Raw genomic sequence first — 20765 nt, forward strand, 5'->3', positions numbered from 1 at the left:
GGGCTCCTCCACTTAGGCAGAGCTCACGTCTGCCCCCACTTCCCAACATCTAAAAACTGTAAGAGCCCAGGAATGGAATGAAGTGCAATGTAACAGCTGGCATTGTGGATCGCCCGCGTGTATGTCTGTCTTCTGGGCACTACTACAGGGAAAAAAGCCGCCCAGTATCATAATTAGCGATCAAGACACTAAATAAAACCGACCACAGACCGTATTATAGCCCCTTTTGATCTCTTGGCTCTAAAAAAAGAATTTAGGAAATTCCAGACTCACTTCCTGTCTGTGACTCTCTCAAGTGGGTGCTTCCTGTTTGTGTGTGAACCAATCTGTCCAAACATGCAGATGGAGGTTTTTATCCCTCCACAGAATACTGTGTTCCTATTGGCTAACGGCTGAGAACAAATGCAGAACAGGTGGAATTGCTATATAAAAAATAGTCCAACTGCAGTACATTATCAAATTAATTGTTTAACAATTTACTGGAGTTAAATAGATCCCTTAAAACTCTCACAACCTCGTTACGATTATTCCTCTTCATAAAACATAATTTTAACGATTGAGAATCTCATGCAGATATTTTGCAAGTCAGGTGATTAAATTACCGCCACAAATAAATCGTAGCACTATATATATATCCGAGATCTAGTATACATCAACGTGTGAGAACATGTACACCTTCCTCCATAACCACAACCCACATCCAGCGAAATAAACCTTCTGATCATGTTTCTGGGTCGATTGCAGGGCATAACTGATGGGAACTGCAGCCACGCCGGCTGCGTTGGTTATTCCTCCACAAGCAGGTCAGGAGAGAGACCAGCACACAGGGCAGGCTAGTGTGGCACGCAGATCGGAAATCGCGCTAATTCCCACACAAACCGTCAGATGATGACAAGCTTTTATGTGACTGTGCTGAGAGGTAAGAGGTGGAAGGAGGCATTAGTTTTGCTCTGCCACAAAGAACTGATGTGCTGCTCTGAGCACAGAGCTACAGATTGGCGGTGGGAATGACATATCACAAAAATCATCGCTGATAAGGACCTAAGCGTTCCACAAAGATTGCGGAAAGCCCTGCCTAACGCATACGCCGCAAATAGACTATGAAACATACTCCCGCTAACAGCCCTGAGCGGGTGCACAGTGCTAGAAAAATAACTTCCTTACTGCACATTGTTGGGGCAGCCACGACGACACTTCTGCTTCACAGTGTCTGGAAGTCTTGTGCCCAAGCCCGTAGACAACTAACGAGCGATGTCAGCACCCCAAGCGAGTCAGTGGTAACTAATGACTGGTAATGACATCACAAAGAGGGATGTGTTCCATCACCATGTGTATAGACAGATGAAAACAAGTAATTCAATTTCAAAAAGACTCACCATATATCAAGGCTCTTGAATGCAGATACATTTTAGAACACAAGCACCCTCATCCAAGCGTCGTCCATAACACACACGAGGTCGAAACCAAACACATACTGAGCAGTAGTTCGCTATACATCCACCCAGAGGGCGCTTTGAGTGTCGCCACCTAAATAGTCCCGTGACCACGGAGTAGAAGTCGGCGTCCTTTGGTATTTGATACCTGGGAAACTCTCTCAAGTGGTTACTAATTCGCGGCTTCCAGTCAGCGGCTGGCTGCAACTACTACGAGACAAGCAGGTGCGGCTTGGACGTATAGTTCTAACTGCAGTTCCACCCCTGACGCACGCTCTCCCCAGTTTAAAAAATCCACATTACTCAATCTGAGACAGGGTTGTCGTTGTCTATATACCTGGATTTTCTCACACAAAATCTAGATCCCTTCCTCTCACACGAGTAATTTTCGAAGGAAGGAGAAATGGGTGCATACATACATTTTCACCTCGCTAAAGTATCGTTACTTATTGTGAAAATACCGTACAACAGTATGGCATAGGGTATATTTCCTCTAAGTATTCTCTCCTCAGGTGAAACAACTTAGTGTCTATTATGTCATGCATCACAGGATTAGAATATTAAACCCATTTTTGTACAATAATTGAGTGCTAAGAGCATGCTCACAGGATGTCTGCTCACTATCGAACTCTCTTAATGTAACCAAATGCCTAGTCATCTACGAAGTCTCATAAGGCAGCAACACAGGGGAACTGCAGTCCATCAATTAAGGTAGGACTGCAGCCAGACGCGAATTACTTGAATAAAGATAATAAAACCAGCGACTGTATTTGAATCTACGTCGTTAATTCTTTTTAGTACATGCTACTAGTTTCGACAGCAAATGGTGTCACCTTAATGCCCCAAGCGTAACCTGCCATTTATAACAGTTTTCATGTGCAATGACCAGCGGGTCAGAACAACTCGCTTTCGTACCTTCTGCTGCATTTCTCCGTGTGTCTGTTGGACGCTGAAATGTGAAAAGATCTCGCAGCAACGAAAAAACGCCTAATAACAGCTCCAACTCCGTGGTACTCAAGGCCTCACTTCCATCCCTTCCCCGATACCGCCCCCCCCCCCCCCCCCCCCAACCCGGCGGCAAGTCATTTGCATCAAATTGTTTGACTAATTAATTAAACTGATCATGAAGTCACTTTGTATGGTGAGTAATTTTTTGCCAGGAGTCGGATTACACTCGCCAGGTAGTTCAAATTGGAATCACTGGAGGGAAGACTATGTTCTTTTTGAGGTAGATTATTGAGAAGCCACATTAGTAGCTGACTGCAGAAGGTTTGTATTTCCGCAAACATACAGTCCACATACGGACCACGAAAATAAGATACGAGAAATTAGCCATCATATGAAGGCATATAGGCAGTCTTTTCCCCACCGTAGCTGGAAAAAGGTAGTAGTGGTACAGTATGCACTCCGCCACACACAGTACGATGGTCGGCGAGTATGCACAGAGGTGTGCATGTAAATTTAGTCTGTGTATTAAGGTGTCATTCCATCCATTTATAGGCACATAAAACTCGCAGACAGATGTTGTCTCTTATTTATAGAAAACAAAAGACGGAACTTCTACTGCCGAAGTTCACCTTAATCATCTTATGTATGTGATATTTTATTCTTAATTTAAGTTGTCATGCCACTCAGCTGAAGAGCGGCGGGTTGTGGCGCTGACAGCCCTCCCTTGCCCATATGGGACAGGGGAATGAAATTGCAATAAAGGAAAAAAAAAATTCTACTGCCGATTGTCCCTCGGTAAACATATTCGTATTAATCCGTAAGTTTCTCATTGCGGTCTCTTCGCGAGATGTGTGTCAGTGTTTGCAACACGTTTGCCCACATCACTTATCAAGGCAGTATAGAACTTATCTCTCTACTAGCGTCTCGTCAGAATATCGCTTACCTGCGGTATTGTCACGAATCTTCCAGTCTTCGATACACAGCATTCCAATGCAGCTCATTTTTGTGAGTAAGTGACGTTACCTGCCAAGCCTCACACTCCTGCTAATTTTCTCAAGTAGGACTGTTGATATTTTTTAAAACAGGAGGAATCCGATAAATTGGTATTTAAAAAGTATCGATACCAGCTTACATTACACCGAGAAGGAGTATCGATATATCGACGGAAAGAATACGACGTGCCTGCCTATCAAAATATCGGCTGAGGTCGTACATACACTGCCAGTTTTAGAGCTGTATATTTAAGTATTGATTTATTATTATAAATTCTGTACATCAACGAGCAAATTGTCTACCTATCTCCCTTGGAGCAATAACCGAATGGAAAACGAACCACATTCGGCGACAATCATTTTCTAACAATGGTAACTTAATGTAAGCTGTCCAATGAAAGGTGTCCGAGGGTTCTGTCGTTCGATTTCGTCACATATGGGATTTGTCTGGAACATTTCATGTCTACTTCCCAGTTTTCCCATTTCTACCTACGCCAGCAACCTATAATTGCAACGTCAAAAATGCATGGAGAAAGTAAACGTTGCCGCTTCTGTTGGTAACCCCGAGCGCCTATTACGTCAGCATTGCCCCTCGCACCTCTCCACCGACCGCAAAGACCAGTCTTATCATTTAGATCTTTGTTTATCATTTTTAGCAGCAGCACACTGCCACCCGCGATTTCCATCGGACTTCCTCTTCTGTGCCATCTATTCTTGGTTCACACAGTCAAAGAGAAAGACTGGACATGATGAAAGCTCAAAAACTAGTAAGACTCCATCATACAGTGAAACTAAATTTTTGGTCTGCTACAATTTCAAGGAACAACTTCAAATTTTTACCGAAAATTGAGAAAAAAATACAATATAAAATAAAAATATCAGCACTCGCAATTGTGATTTTGATATCGACATATCGGGTGCGGAATTGTGTTTGATGTACATCGGTGATATTTAGAAAGAATATCAATACTTCGATGTTTTACCAATAGACCCACGCTAGAGATTTCATCGCAGTTCCGACTGCACTTTTCCATTATTTACAAAGCAGTCTAGTCATCCACCCGTCACTGACTAGATAGAGAGCTATTACAACGAGAAAAATGGCACACTAATGTACAGGAGGAAATTCACAACAATACAGAGAATACATCGATACTGAATATCTATAAATACCCTCTGTACAAGCCCTAATCTTATTTACTATATTCCTATGATTTCTTCGCTAGTAATACAATAGTGTAATGACGTCAGAGTTTACTTTGACAGCACAGTCTCTCTCTCATCATTTTTGTAACGTCTAATGGAGAAAAACTGCGAACTATAAAAACTTCGCTAATGGCACATGGTAGGAAACTGTGGAGCGTTGTCAAACACCTCTTCTAAGATTATGATCTCTACATTTAAACTCATGTTCCACAGAGACGAGGTAGCAGATGTCTCGGTGTTCCGTTTTCGAAGAGATCCAAGCCGTTGATTCCTCATACTAGCGGTGCCAATATCTGTTTCAGGCCTTCGGTGGTGGTCATCAGGATCTCTAAATCTTTGGGCACTGCGTATTTGATTTTTATGGCTTGTAATGCAAAACTGCTTGTGGGATATGGGGATATTCTGCAGGACTGAAGCCTGTAGAGTATGTATAATATACACCATCAGTTATCAAACGAAGTGATTGAAGAATGGAATGATTTTGATACACTCAAGTGAGCATGTTAAGTATTTTCATTCGTCCACATTTTTGTCGTATTCACCTCAGTTTTACGCATTTTCCATCTTTTTTGTGTTTTTATCACCCTTTCCGTAATTTGAAAGCCTGTCTCCTATTCCTCGATCAGCCTCGTCAACGAAAGTCTCATCCCCTCGATCTCGTGATATTATCAGCCAATGACATTGCAACATAATTCTCAGTTTATTTATAAATGACCCCATTCCCCCTCCATTACTTTGCGAGTGCTGTAAACATATGGACATATTACGAACCCTGTTACACTGCATACATCACATAAAACAAATACTGTAGGAAGTAGCCAATAGCAGAGAGGTGGCGCAAAAACTACATTACTAAGCCAAAACACTTTATAAAGTTTGTAAGATTTTATTACGATTACCCATCTCTCCCTATGTGGATAGAAGTCACGACGTATTCTCGCATTCGTGGATCCTGGGTAAAACTGCAGATGATCTCTCTATTCATCATCTAACTGTTAGTCTGTCTTTAACCAACCCCACGTACAGCATTGTCTCCAATATGATTTGGAACTGACCAGGGCACTATACACTCTACATTCAATGTCTCATAAAGGAATAGAACGAGCTGAGTTCCATGTAATTAATAAACTTGGATATTTTGCTTTGTGAAAGTAAAGTGGCAGAACCGATTGACGCTAGTGATATAGAGCGGTATTTTCATTTCAATACCGTAACTGCCAATCTGTGAAGAGCGTTCCATGCTAATCGTACTAATGTAACTCAATAACTTTAGCACCCTTATTGATGTATAGTTGATATGAGCCTTATACCATTGAGAGTATTGTCATGGGATAACAGATTGTTAAGAGGAAGAAGAGAAGTATGGTTTACGCTCCAGATGAAAGGAGTTTGAAGCATTTTACGTAAATCACTTGTGCTATTAATTCTGTAGCTTTGTAGTGTTTGTATTCAGTAATAAGGAGGTGCTGGAAGAGAGATATGATGGTAGAACATAAAAACGCTCTCCTAAGGCTACACAGTTCTGCACTTAAACATGCTATATAGTTAAAGCAGTGTGATTTCCGACATATTAGTGGTGTGGAATGCAGCGCTACTAATACTTCAATGCAGGAAACACATTCCCAATAGTTGACATAAGTTCAGCCTGCTGGTTTTCTATCCACTCACCATAGGGAGAGACTGAAGATGGTAAAACTACTACCTTCTACACCTTCTCTCCGACTATTGTCCTGGCCATAACGCATGTTGGCTCTACCTTCTAACCCTATCCCGACTGTAATTTGTGGTGGATCCATCTTCGATCCCCATTCTGACTGTAACGTGTGGTGGATCCACCTTCGAATCCTATCCCTGACATAACGCTTGGTGGATCCACCTACAAGCTCAATCCAGGCCAAATTCTCAACCTACCCTGTGCCATGGGGGCCCCCATGTGAAAACAATACACACACACATACATTTTGAGTATGTGGCTGGAAGTGAGGTCATGATCACATGAGCAGAAGTGACAGAAAATCGGTAAAAATACGAAAATTGATGGAAAATACGTAGGAATTGAGGGAAAATACTACAAAATGCTGGAAAATTACGGGAGAACGAGAGAATAAGTACATGTCTGCTTGTTGGAGGGAAATTCTTGTACATGCCAAGAAGTGGAATATGAGAAAGCACTCGGAACCATGGAAACAGTAGCTATTTATGGGCAGCGATAAGGTGGCTGGAATAGACTGTTTAACGTGGATGACCACCAAATGTAGGATGATAAATTTATATAAATATATATTGGGTCACAATCCCAGGTGTAACCCCAAAGTTATTGGTAACGACCTTACAGATTTTTATAAAGTTTTTGGGCCTGTGACAGTGATAAACTTTATGTCCTCCTTAGCTGAAGAGCGTTGTATTACCAACTGTGAGACTGCAATATGCAGCTACCGAATCGAATGCCAATGTGGCGACGCTCAAGGCGCCCTCTGGATGGATGAATAGTGAACTACTGCTCAGTATGTGTTTGGTTGATTTTGTGATCGTGTGGGTTATGGGCAATTTGTGGATGAGGGTGCTTCTGTTCTCAAAAATATCTGCATTCAAGAGTGTTGATATATGATGAGTGTTTTTGAAATTTAATTACTCGCTTTCATCTGTCTGTACACATGGGGATGCACCAATCTTTGTGATGTCATCACAAGTGATTATTTCCTACCAATGTCACTGCGATCACTCTCTAGTATTCTGCAGGTTTGGGCACAAGGCTTCTGGACACTATGGGAAGCAAACGTGTTGCCATGGCTGTCCAAGCGAAGTGCAGAAAATGAGTTATTGTTCTAGCACTGTGCATATGCTCAAATCTGTTAGCGGTGTGTGTTTTATAGAGTCTGTCTATTGTTCATTTGTTAAGCAGGGTTTTTCGTGATCTTTGTGTAATGTTTAGGTCTTTATTAGCAATAACTTTTTGTGATGTATCATTCCCACCAGCAGTCTTTAGTACTGCAGTCAGGGCAGGACATCATTTCTGATATTTGTGGCAACATAAATGCAGTGTTTCCTACCACCTCTTACCTATTGGCACAACCGTGCAAAGTGCTGTCGTCATTTCACACTTTCCTTGTGGTTAGCACAACTTCCAGTCTGTGAGCCACACAAGCCAGCCCTGTGTATAAGTCTCTTTCCCGACCTGTACCCATAGGAATAAGTGAGGTGGCCTGCATGGCTGCAGTTCCCAGCATGTCCGCCCTGGAGTTGGTATAAAGACACAATCAGAAGGTTGCTTTTCGCTGGTTATGGGTAGTAGTGGTGGAGGAGGATGAGTGTGTTCTTAAACATCATTGTGTACAACTCCTCAGATGAATTTAGTGATACATTCTATTTGTGGTTGATATTTAACCATATGATTCGCAAAATGTCTGCATGTGATTCTCAAACATTGAAAATACATTTTAATATGAAGAGGAATTATCATAACATGGTGGTGAATGTTTTAAGTGATGTATTTGTTTCCTGTGAATTGTCAAACAACTGTTTGATAGTGTAGTGCAACTTGACTATTTCCTGCCATTTTTGATATCCCAATCCCAACAGCTCTCCCATTGTCCCTAGCAGTAGCCAGTAAGAACACAATATTCGAAGGAGGGCTGAAAACCTCCATCTGTGTGTTTGGTGATGTTGGTTCACACACAAAGAGGAAGTACCTAGTTGAGAGAAATGGAGACAGGAACTAAGTCTGGAATTTACTGATGAATAGAATTTTTTGGGGTGCAAGATCAATGGAGGAGTACATCCAGTTCATGGCTGTTGGTAGTTATTATCATGGCCTGTATTTATGACATTGGGCTGGTTGTGACCTCCTTTTCAGTGCCTGGATGGAAGACATATGTGTGGGTGACCCAAAATGGTAGTTATGTAGCACTTTATTCCATTCCTCGGTGCTTACAGTGAATTTGTTACGGGTAGTGGGGGCAGACATGAGCTCTATCTGAATGGGAGGAGCTTGTATCTGTGAGGAGAATGGGGGGAGGAGTTAATGATTTACCAGAATGGTGGGAAAAGGAGGGGAGGGGGTTGGGTGGGGGTTTCTCAGAAGAAGGGATTGTGTCCAGGGGATCATAAATCAAACCTCAGGAAGTCATAAATCAATTAGCAAAACAGTGCTTGTATTGGTGAGAAGGTGGTGGGGGTTGGGGATTTGCCAGAAAGTTGGGGAGGAGGAGGGGGATTGGGATGATGTGGAGTTTTTCTCAGAAACATGGATTATCCGCATTAGGTCACATACCACATAGCAGAACAAGAGGTTAAGTGACCAAGGCTCGAGAATGGTGGGGATTACATGAAAAATCACTTAGCGGAACAAGATATATATTCCGTACCATGTGCTTACCCCTGAATGTACACAACCCTTACAAACAAAATGTGTCAGATCGAACTTTGCCCTACTAGTAACGATGTGACTGCATGACACTACTAATACATCACATACTACAGCTTTGTTTTTCCTATTCATCCACATTAAGTTACATTTTTCTACTATTAGAGCTAGTTGCCATTCACCACACTAACTAGCAATTTTGTCTAAGTCATCTTGCATCCTTCAACAGTCACTCAACTTCGACACCTTACTGTACACAACAACATAATCAGCAAACTAACACAGATTACTGCTTGCTCTGTCCACCAGATCAATTATGTATACAGAGAATAGCAACATTCATATCATGATACTCTTGTCTCTAGTGGAGACTCGTGACCGAAGATAACATACTGGGTTCTAATACTTAAGAAGTCTTCGAGCCACTCACATATTTGGGAACCTATCACATATGCCCATACCTTGGTTAACAGTCTTCGATGGGGCACCATGTGAAATGCTTTACAGAAATCTGTTGCATTTCATCCATAATTTGCAGTACATCATGTGAGAAAAGGGCTAGCTGAGTTTCACAGGAGTGATGCATTCTGAAACTGTGCTGTTTCATGGTCATCATGTCATTGCGGCTCTTTGGTAATCAATTCTTCGCATAAGTGCGTGGTTTGATTACGAGGAAGTTAAACGTTAGGCCCCCGTCGAGATGAAGGACGAAAGTTGTCAGTCGGCAGTAAGAGGGAGCGGATTGCTCCGTGGTTGAGAGAAAGAAAAGAGAGAAAGAGGAGCTCCTTGTTTGCCGTGAGTCCAGCAGAGTAGCTTCTGCAGGTGGCATCTTACGTCACTGAAGGACTGCTGCTGATTTCAGGAAGATTGCCACATCGGGAGCCGAAAACACACGTTTAGGTGATGTTGATTGCTTCTGTTTCTAGTGACATATGTTCTCGCCTCCGTACTTACAACCGCAGTGGACTAGTCTCTAATATAATCGCAACATTTTGAATAGATCACTAGTTGTACGTTGTGACGGAAAAAGTGCTTGGTTCGGTTGCACCATCCCAAGCAGTGACGTCAAGTGAATTGTCACGTTATTAAATTTCTATTTGTTATACACTGCCATTTATGTGTTACATTTTACGAATTCCTTTGTTAAAATGTTTTTTCTAAAGTCTTCATTTAGTCTGTTGGAGGCTATTTTGTGTACCGTGTAGCAGGTGATATATTTGTAAATCGGTTTCTCCTGCTCAGAAGCTTAAAATGTTTGACTACAGTCTCTCCCCCTGTGGACGTTTATCATACGTAACATTTAATATAACAATTTGAGTGCTGTATCATTCAGTTACTACATGTTCATAAATCTTGCCATTCGTGTGGCTCTGCAGTAAGCCAGGATAATAATCAAATCTGGTCATTTAATTGTTTTTACAGATTAGTTTTAAATTTATATTTTTATTTTTAAATGACCGCTAATTTCTAATGTACTAGGTCAAGTAGTTCATCTGGGTTTATATGTAATCTTTTATTCCGTTGGCCTTAGAGCGGAAGTAGGTCTTGCTATTAATTATAGTATGGTTCTTGTGTGTTCATGTGCAACCATATTTTGCTTCTCAGGCTTCGATTTGAATTTGTGATCGGTTGCAAGTCAGGAGGTCAGGGTGGCCGAAAGGGCTGAATCCTATGATAAATTGTATAGAAGGTTATTGTTTGTTACGTCTGATCCTTGTGTGCTGTCTTTAACATTGTAATTTCAGTGTACTGATCTTTGGTTTATATGCCAGGAAGCCGCATCCCCATTACATTAGTCCTAGCTCGGACTGCTGGCTGCGCAACGTGTGACAAACTTCTTCTATGCGTTTCCTTTCCTGTTTGATCTTTCGTAATTTGCCGATGGAATCCGACTTCGACGCAGGCGAGTTGTGCCCGCACTAGAAGTTCCGTGCTCTTGAATTCGGTCGCGGAACTTGGGACTAAGCAACGCCATACCATCCGGCAATTGCGGGATTGAAGTTAAGTTATATACCGGATCCTTTTCAGACATTTTGACATCAGCCATTAGAGTCCAAGCACCTAAAGAGTCCGCTAGTCCTAATGTATAGAGAGATTAATTAATAACTAGGCCATAAGTTTGTACCCGTTTATTGGGGCCACTACTTATCTTGTTCTTCCTGTATGTTGAAATCCCCTTTATGGGAACTATTTTGGCGATCTTATTATTCTGTTTATTAATGGCAACGTAATATTCTTGTATTGCTGAGTGTTTGTACACCGCAAATTTCATCGCCTTGCAGCTTATACTATCGTAAGTTTAGAACTTGCTTTGTTCTCTCACGCGATTCAAGCATTAAGGTCTGTTTTTTATGATAAAATTCTGTTCCAGGTTCTTACCGAAGATTAAATTAATATTATAATTATACACTGAAGCGCCAAAGAAACTGGTATTCGCATATGTATTTAAATACACAGATATGTAAACAGGCAGAACACGTCGCTGCGGTCGGCAACGCCTATATAAGACGACAAGTGTCTGGTGCAGTTGTTAGATCGGTATTTCTGCTACAGTGGCAGGTTATCAAGATTTAAGTGAGCTTGAACGTGGTGTTCGCGCACGAGCGATGGGACTCAGCGCCTCCGAGGTAGCGATGAAGTGGGCATTTTCTCGTACGACAATTTCACGAGTGTAACGCTTATATCCTAAATCCGGTAAAACATTAAATCTCCGGCATCGTTGCAGCCGGAGGAACGAGACCAACGAGGCCTGAAGAGAATTGTTCAATGTGGCGGAAGTGCAACACTTCCGCAAACTGCTGCAGATTTTAATGCTGGGTCATCAAAAAGTGTCAGCGTGAGAACCATTCAACGAAACATCATCGATATGAGCTTTCGGAGCCGAAGGTTCAGCCTTGATGACTGCACGATACACAGCTTTACGCCTCCCCTGGTCCCGTCAACACCGAGTGTGGACTGTTGATTAGAGGAAACATGTTGCCTGGTCGTACGAGTCTCGTTTCAAATTGTATCGAGCGGATGGGTATGGAAACAACCTCATGAAACGATGAACCCTGCATGTCACCACGGGACTTTTCGAGCTGGTGGAGCATCCTGCCTGATCACCTGCATCCCCTTATGTCCATTGTGCATTTCTATGGACTTGGGCAATTCCAGCAGGACAAAGCGACATTCCACACTTCCAGAATTGCTACAGAGTGGCTACAGGAACACTATTCTTAGTATAAACACTTCCACTGTCCACCAAACTCCCCAGACATGAACATTATCGAGCATATCTGGGATGCCTGTCCAGAAGAAATCTCCACTCATTCATACTCTTATGGATTTATTGACAGCCCTGCAGGGTTCATGATGTCAATTCCATCCAGAACTACTTCCGACACTAGTCGAATCATGCAACGTAATTTTGCGGCACTTCCGCGTGCTCGCAGGGGCCCTACACAATATTGGGAACATACCAGTGCCGGCCTGGTTGCCGAGCGGTTCTAGGCGCTACAGTCTGGAACCACGCTACCGCTACGGTCGCAGGTTCGAATCCTGCCTCGGGCATGGATGTGTGTGATGTCCTTAGGTTAGTTAGGTTTAAGTAGTTCTAAGTTCTAGGGGACTGATGACCACAGCAGTTAGGTCCCATACTGCTCAGAGCCATTTGAACCATTTGAACATACCAGTTTCTTTGGCTCTTCAGTGTAGTTAACCATTTGGGTTTGTTTTCATTGGGATTTAAGTGCCTTCCACGTTAGTTGGTTGTTTGTTAACTTACAGGTAGCAAAATATCAGTTCACACTTATTAATGTTGCACAATTGCTTGGTGACCATTTTGCCAAAGATATTTCATCACTTAGTAAATTTTTGCATTTAATAATCAGTAGAGCTGTGTATCGAGAGGTGAATGAAGGTTTGTAAACTTGTAGTCCATTTCTTCCGATAATTCACCGTAGTCACCTTAAGTTATAAGCTTCTCGATGTCAAGAAAATTTATTGTATTCGAACTGAGAATATGTTCAAGGATTCTGCAGGAAACCTATGTCAGGGATATTGGCCTTACTTATCACTTGTCACCGGAGATGTTGTTAATAAACCCATCCACATTACTTAGTAAATTCCCACTGTTACTTAAAAGCGTTCAACTTTATATTATTTCATTTACTGTGGTTTCACTTTACCTGCAAATATTATTTTATACTTACCACTTTTTTCCCTTCAAGTGTTTTACTTCCAATATTATTCTCGTTTAAGCCAATATCATCTTGTTAGTCATATACTAAAAATATGTCACCTGAGTTTACTGTATTTTTCTTCAACTCATTTTTCTTCTCTGCCGTATAATTAAATGAGTTATATATTTTAACTAGGATAAATGTTTTATGGAAGTAACTGTTCTCACTTTTTCTTATATCGAACATTAATTACTCTCATTATTGACACACAATTTAAATATTCTTTGAGGCTCCCAGTTTAAAGTCTTTGATCTCACAAAATTAATAGCAACTCATATTTTTCTTTATAGCTGATGACGACCTAACAGCCAAAAACTGATTAATTAAATAATAAGTATTGCAGAACATTACAGTAATTATTGGCTTTAATTCGCAGTGTGTAAAATAATATACCATGAACCAGCGAAACAGTCAATTAAACCAATTAGTAATTCATCAACACAGTTATCACAACACAATCTGTTCACGAAGCCTGTGCTGTCCCTCCTGTTTAAACGCAATTAAAAGTCTGCTTCACTTGGAGCAACATAAAGGAAGTGCAGCCTTTGCCGCTCTGCGGATTGCGGACCTCGATACACTACCTCCACCCTAACCACTGCATGGGAGAGAGAGACGTACCTGCGCCTGCGGTTACATGCGCCCATATTGCGCCGTGACAGCTAGCTTCACCTGACCACTGGCTGCGTAGGCCTGGCGTGGCTGCAGCTTTGTGCTGTGCAGAATTAAAACTCGATCACTTTTGCAGCCACAGAGAAACGCTTTTGAAAATTCCTTTGCAGACTGATCCACTATCCTAAACAGAGCGTTGTTTGCAACGAAAAAGTTTCTCATGATTATAGACTAACTGAATAACATTCTTCGATGTCTTGATTCCTCAATGCTATCGTATCTAAACTGAAATTAACATACAACATTTATTTATTGGATGAGTAAATTTAGCAGAACTACATTGTAAGAATCATAAATGAGCTACTGGTATCGTGATAATTACGTTTTGTTGTCTTGCATTTCATGAGGATGTTATAACTAAAGTGCAGAGTAAAGTCGTATGAAGTTAGAAAGAAACATTTTATCAAGCAATAAGTCAGAAATGGAAATTTGAGATCTCACCGTAGGTGCAACCACATCAGCAGAGTTTCTGTGGAGACGGCAGGTTCTACATCTATGTACTACATCTATATACTCCGCTAGTCACAAAGCAGAGGGCACAATTCGCACCAAAGTCATATTCTCCCCCCCCCCCCCCCCCCCCCTCCCTGTTCCACTTGCGGATCTGACAAGGGAAAAAGGAATGTTTGAACGTCTCATACGCTCTAATTTACCTTATCTTTGAATGGTGGTCATTGCTCGATTTGAAAGTTAGTGGTAATAGTATATGCTCTACATCCTCGGCGAAGATCGAATTTCGGAATTTAGTGAGCAGCCCCTTCCGTTTAGCTCGTCGTTTATCTGCAAGTGTATCCCACTTCAAACTTTCTATCAGATTTGTAACGCTCTCGCGATGGCTAATGTACAAGTCACGAATCTTGCTGCTCTTCTTTGGACCTTCTCAATCTCTTGAATGAGACCCAATTGGTAAGGGTCCCATACAGACGAACAATACCCTAATCCGTGGTTTCTGAAGAGAGCAACAACCTTTTTAGTAGTTGCAAGTGCAACAGTCTCGATGATTGACTGAGCTGGTCACAAGGGAAAACTACAGCCTTTACTATTCCCGTGGGCATGCAACTCTACTCTGTGGTTAAATGGTGATGGCATCCTCTTGGGCAAAATATTCTGGAGGTAAAATACTCCCCCATTCGGATCTACAGATGGGGCAACACAAGAGGTTGTTGTTGTCAGGAGTAACAAAATTGGTGCTCTACTTGTCGGAGCGTGGAATGTTAGATTCCTTGACCAGGTGGGTAGGTTACGGGATTTAAAAAGAAAGACGCATAGGTTGAAATTTAGATATCATGGCGACTGGTGATGCGTGATCGCAGGAAGAAAAGAAGTTCTGGACAGGCCAGTACAGGTTTGTCAACACGAAATGAAGTAGCGGTAATGCAGGAGTGGATATAATTATGTTTACGAATATTGGTGAGTTACTATGAAAAGCATAGTGAATGCTCTGTTGCGCCAAAGATAGGTACAAAACCAACACCGAACACGGTATTACTAGTCTATATGGCCATTGGCTATGTAGATAATGATAATACTGAAAGAATGTGCTACGACATGAAGGAAATTATTCGGATAGATAACGGAAACGAAAATTAAGCTGTAATGGGGGAGTGGAATTCACTAGCTGGAGAAGGACGAGAACGAAATGTACTAGAGAATGGACTGAGGGAAACAAATAATAGAATTTCGTGCACAGCATAATTTAATCATTGCTGAAACATAGTTTAAGATCTATGAACAAAGACTGTATACGTGTAAGAGACTTGGGGTCACTAGAAGGTCTTAGAATGCTTCTGTAATGGTAAGATAGCAATTTTGGACCAGACTTTAAATTGTAAGACGGTTCGAAGTGTAGATGTGGAGTCTGACCACAATTTACTGGTTATAAACGTTTGATTAAAACTGAGAATTAAAGAAACTGCAAAAAGAGAGGAAATTAAGGGGATGGGACCTGGATAAACTGAACTAACCAGAAGTTATTGAAAGTGTCAAAGGTAGTATTAGACAACGATTGACTTGAACAGGGGAAAGGAATACGTCAGAAAATTAGTAGGTAGTTCTTAGAGATGAAATGGTGAAGGTAGCAGAGGATAAAATTCGTAAAAAGGTCCAGTAGAAATCTTAAGACAAAAAAATTACGTACTGACTCTGATTGACGAAAAGAGGAACAAAAACAACAAATACACCAAATGAACCAAGCAAAGGAGAATATACACGTCTAAAAATGAGAGTGATGGAGAGTGCAAAATGACAGAGCATAAACAGATAAATGAGAAATGCAAGGCTATAAAAGCATGCATACATAGGGAAAAGATAGATGCCTAAAGGAAAATTGGAGGCAGTTTTAGAGAAAAAAGAAGCACCGGGGTAAACATTAGTATAAATATTAAGAGCTCAGACGACAAGCCCGTGCTAAACAAATACACTACTGGCCATTAAAATTGCTACACCACGAAGAGGACGTGCTACAGACGCGTAATTTAACCGACAGGAAGAAGATGCTGTGATATGAAAATGATTAGCTTTGCAGAGCATTCACACAAGGTTGGTGCAGGTGGCGACACCTACAACGTGCTGACATGAGGAAAGTTTCCAGCCGATTTCTCATACACAAACTGCAGTTGACCGGCGTTGCCTGGTGAAATGTTGTTGTGATCCCTCATGTAAGGAGGAGAAATGCGTACCATCACGCTTCCGACTTTGAAAACGGTCGGATTGTAGTCTATTGTGATTGTGGTTTATCGTATCGCGACATTGCTGCTCGCGTTGGTCGAGCAGAATATGGAATATGGAATCGGTGGGTTAGGGGGTAATACGGAACGCCGTGCTTGATCCCAACGGCCTCGTATGACTAGCAATCGAGATAACAGGCATGTTATTCGCATGGCTGTAACGGATCGTGCAGCTACGTCTCGATCCCTGAGTCAACAGATGGGGACGTTTGCAAGACAACAGCCTTCTGCACGAACAGTTCGACGACGTTTGCAGCAGGCCGAGCAACTGGCTCGTCACAATACGCCAGTCACTACTCTTGATGAACTATGGTATCGTGTTGAAGCTGCATGGGCAGCTGTACCTGTACGCTCCATCCAAGATCTGTTTGACTCAATGTCCAGGCGTATCAAGGACGTCATTACTTCCAGGGGTGGCTGTTCTGAGAACTGACTTCTCAGGATCTATGCACCCAAATTGCGTGAAAATGTAATCACAAGTTAATTCTAGTACAATGTATTTGTCCAATGAATACCCGTTTATCATCTGCTTTTTTTCTTGGTGTAGCAATTTTATTGTCCAGTAGTGTAGGAGGCTGAAAGGTGGAATGGATGTACAAGTGAATCAGAAATCTACTGACAAACTTTCAGAAATGATAGTATGAGCGAAAACAAGAAGAAATGTACAACGTACATGGGCTCTAAAATGCATACCTTAAGAATTATGAACACTTGTTATCTTAGCTACTGTGAAACACGTCTCTTCCTCTGAACAAGAGCTTATAGCTTTTAAGGAATTCATTTTAGTCCATGTATACCAGACATTCTTTTCTTGCTGTAGTCCACACTTCCACCTTAGAAACTTTGTCGATGTAATTATAATTAACGTTGTATAGAGGATATCTACAAAGGAAAGAAACTTGTAGACAATATTGTAGGAAAATGAGAAGAAATAGTTTAGAATTATGTGTAGCGGAGAGGAAGGACTGAGTTAATATTTGGGTGATCCATCACTACAGTTGTCAGAAAAAAATCAGTTTTCGACAGTAATTATCAGGCATCATGACCCAATTAAGTAGGAGAGTAATCTACTCTTTGGACCATGGGAGAAGAACAATGTATTCCTTGGATAAAATATGGCCTCTAACCGTCAGCTTGCCTACATGCAACGCCAGACACATGACATCCTGCCCCTCCTGTCTTATGAGACTCGCTCCCTTCCTTAGTCACTCCTCTCCCCTCCGATTTTTCCCTCCAATTCCCCTCCCTCACTTCCCCTTTTTCTATCTAATTTCTTGGAAATAAGCTAATTAGAGAGCGAAGCCAGCTGCACAAGAGTAAACATACATATCTGGCCTAGTCATAGCTCAATTTTGTACTTCTGTAGCAGATCATCCAATCACATTTTTCAACCCATTAAGCCATACCCCTTCTCTGTTCCTATGTTATTTCTTGGAGGGAGGGCAATCAGAGAGCATCCTGTGGCAAAAATGGGCGAAGAACATTATCATAATCCACTGGTGTTGGCAGTTGCATAATGTGTGCATAGTGCCGCATTATTCGCGTCATCACCAACATTACCATACCCCGGAGCCTAGAACGATAAAACACTACACGAAGAACAGTTTGAAAGAATATTACCCGCTTTTCTTATAGGTTTTCTATTTTCGATATAGATATGAGCAATATGTTTCAAGCGTATGTGTCTTGACCATGTCGACAGCTAGCAAAATACGCCAATAATATCCTACTGTAAGTGATAACAACATAATGTTTCACTTTTGTAGACCTCAAAATCGAAATCACAAAGGGGGAATTACAACACATATTTCCCAGAAAATAACGACAATTACAAAAATGGCTCAAATGGCTCTGAGCACTATGGGACTTAACATCTGAGGTCATAAGTCCCCTAGAACTTAGAACTACTTAAACCTAACTAACACATCCATGTCCGAGGCAGGATTCCAACCTGCGACCGTAGCGGTCGCGCGGTTCGAGACTGAAAACGACAATTACAGTTTTTTATTGCAGAACTTGATGTATGATCATATTCTCCCCTAAAACGGCGGTTGGTGAAGTGAATCATTACTGAAAAACTTTTAGGAAACATCAGTTGATGTAGTTTCATTTTTGTATCACCAATGGAACACAACCTTAACTAGGCCTAAAGCCGAAAGTAATAAAAAGCTATATTAACGAGTCATTATGAATTACCATCTTCTCTTCTAAAACAATGACTGCTGCAGTGACCCATTATTGAGAACTAAAAACGTTAGGTGATTAATTCTTATGCATCGCTCCTTCAACATTATTTGCAATAACAGATGTTATCCTACATCATAAGCAGCACTGTCATCAAATTTAGAGTGTTTCACTTGGGATATAGTGACTTTATTGCGCAAAACTGTAGAAAGAAACCTTTTTGCATTTTACAAATACATAACTTTAAGACCAATTAAAAATACAGCAAAATAAATGTAGGTTATTGATTTCCCTCTGGAAATAGCTGTAACTTCAAATTTTTTCTCACGAACCTTCAAAATATGAAATAAAGCTAAATGTTGTAATTGGCTTTATTTCATATAAGCGCATTACAGGTATGCTTGCATTTGTTTGCGATGCCTACAATGTCAACTCATGTGTTTAATTACATACTGATAGCAATAGCTACATAAAAAACAGAAAATCTATCAAAATTAGCTCCTAATATCCTCTGCAGTTGCTCATAGTATAAATGTTTCACCGTTTTAGGCTTCTGAGGTACGGAAAATGAACTAATGTTGACAAAGGCACGAATATGTTCTATATCATGTAGACTTTATCCAATTGCTGAGAGAACCGGACGAGAATGACTATGTGCCCCACCTATCCCTGTCGAAGTGAGCTCTCAGGTTGGCCATTTCCAGTAAATTAAATGAAAAAGAAGGTTGGGAGGATAGAGAAAGGGGAGGGGAAGGAGACAGGAGGAAGGTCATGCCTAAGGTACGGGGTGTGCTTAGGAGAGGCGAGGAGCGTGATGAAGTCATGTGTTTGCCCCTGCATGCAGGAAACCTGATGGTTAAAGATCAAAAAATGGTCCAAATGGCTCTGAGCACTATGGGACGTAACATCTGAGGGCATCAGCCCCCTAGAAATCAGAACTACTTAAACCTAACTAACCTAAGGACATCATACACATCCATGCCCGAGGCAGGATTCGAACCTGCGAACGTAGCAGTCGCGCGGTTCCGGACTGAAGCGCCTACAACCGCTCGGCCACCTCAGCAGGCGGTTAAAGAGCAAATGTGATCCAAGGAGTGCATGGCTTTCCTCTGCTGGCCCAAAGAGTACATCACTCTCGTACTGAATTAAAGATTCAATAAAATCGGCTGTCACGACCAACAATTTCGTTAAGATATTTCTTCCAGTTACAAACGACAGATACTAGAGTGCTTTGTCCAACTCACAGGCTGCCTTCAGCCTCTCTAGCTTTGTTAGAGAACTGCCCCAAAAACTCGTCATAAGCTACTTTTCCCAGCTATGGTGACAAAACTACTGCACGTGTCCTGTTGTTTTCTGGCGCACATTTTACATGGATTGACCACGCGACTCGACGCTGCCACAATGGAGTAAATGATCCGTGGGGTTGGGGGGGGGGGGGGTGGAGTCAAGAGTTTAATAGGTTCATCACTTTACAATAAAAGTTAAGTTACGATAAAAATTATCACAGAGATCTGAACGCTTCGAGTACCATATACAAATCAAGAACATCGCCGAGTGGGACCCCATTTCTTGTCTTGCTTTTCATAAGGTTTCATGTCAAAATGAGAAAGATGAAGAAACCTTTAAAATAGAAATTGCACTTTCGTAATAGAAAAAATTACTTATATGAATAATACAAGGTGCAACGTATGTTTAGTGTAAACTATAATTTAAACCGGAAAGAGCAAAAGATCAATGTAAACAGTCCATTGTTATCATTATGTAGAATTCTACATCAGCCAGTAATTCAGTGTACAAGAGTAGTGTATCAGCGCCAATATGAGGACAAACGGCCCATTCTTCTCCTAATCTCCTGGAACTCTCTGTCAATATATCCATTTCATGTAAATATCTTAGTATTATATCATTATATTTTACCACACTTTGTATGTCATACCTCTTTCTTCTTTTCATTTTTATTTTAGCTGTATCGTTTTGCTTAGAGGGCGGGTTTGCTTTGCAGCTCTTCCTTACGGTTTCTC

Source organism: Schistocerca gregaria, chromosome 1 (genome assembly GCF_023897955.1).
Source record: "Schistocerca gregaria isolate iqSchGreg1 chromosome 1, iqSchGreg1.2, whole genome shotgun sequence".
In the NCBI taxonomy this organism is placed as follows: Eukaryota; Metazoa; Arthropoda; class Insecta; order Orthoptera; family Acrididae; genus Schistocerca; species Schistocerca gregaria.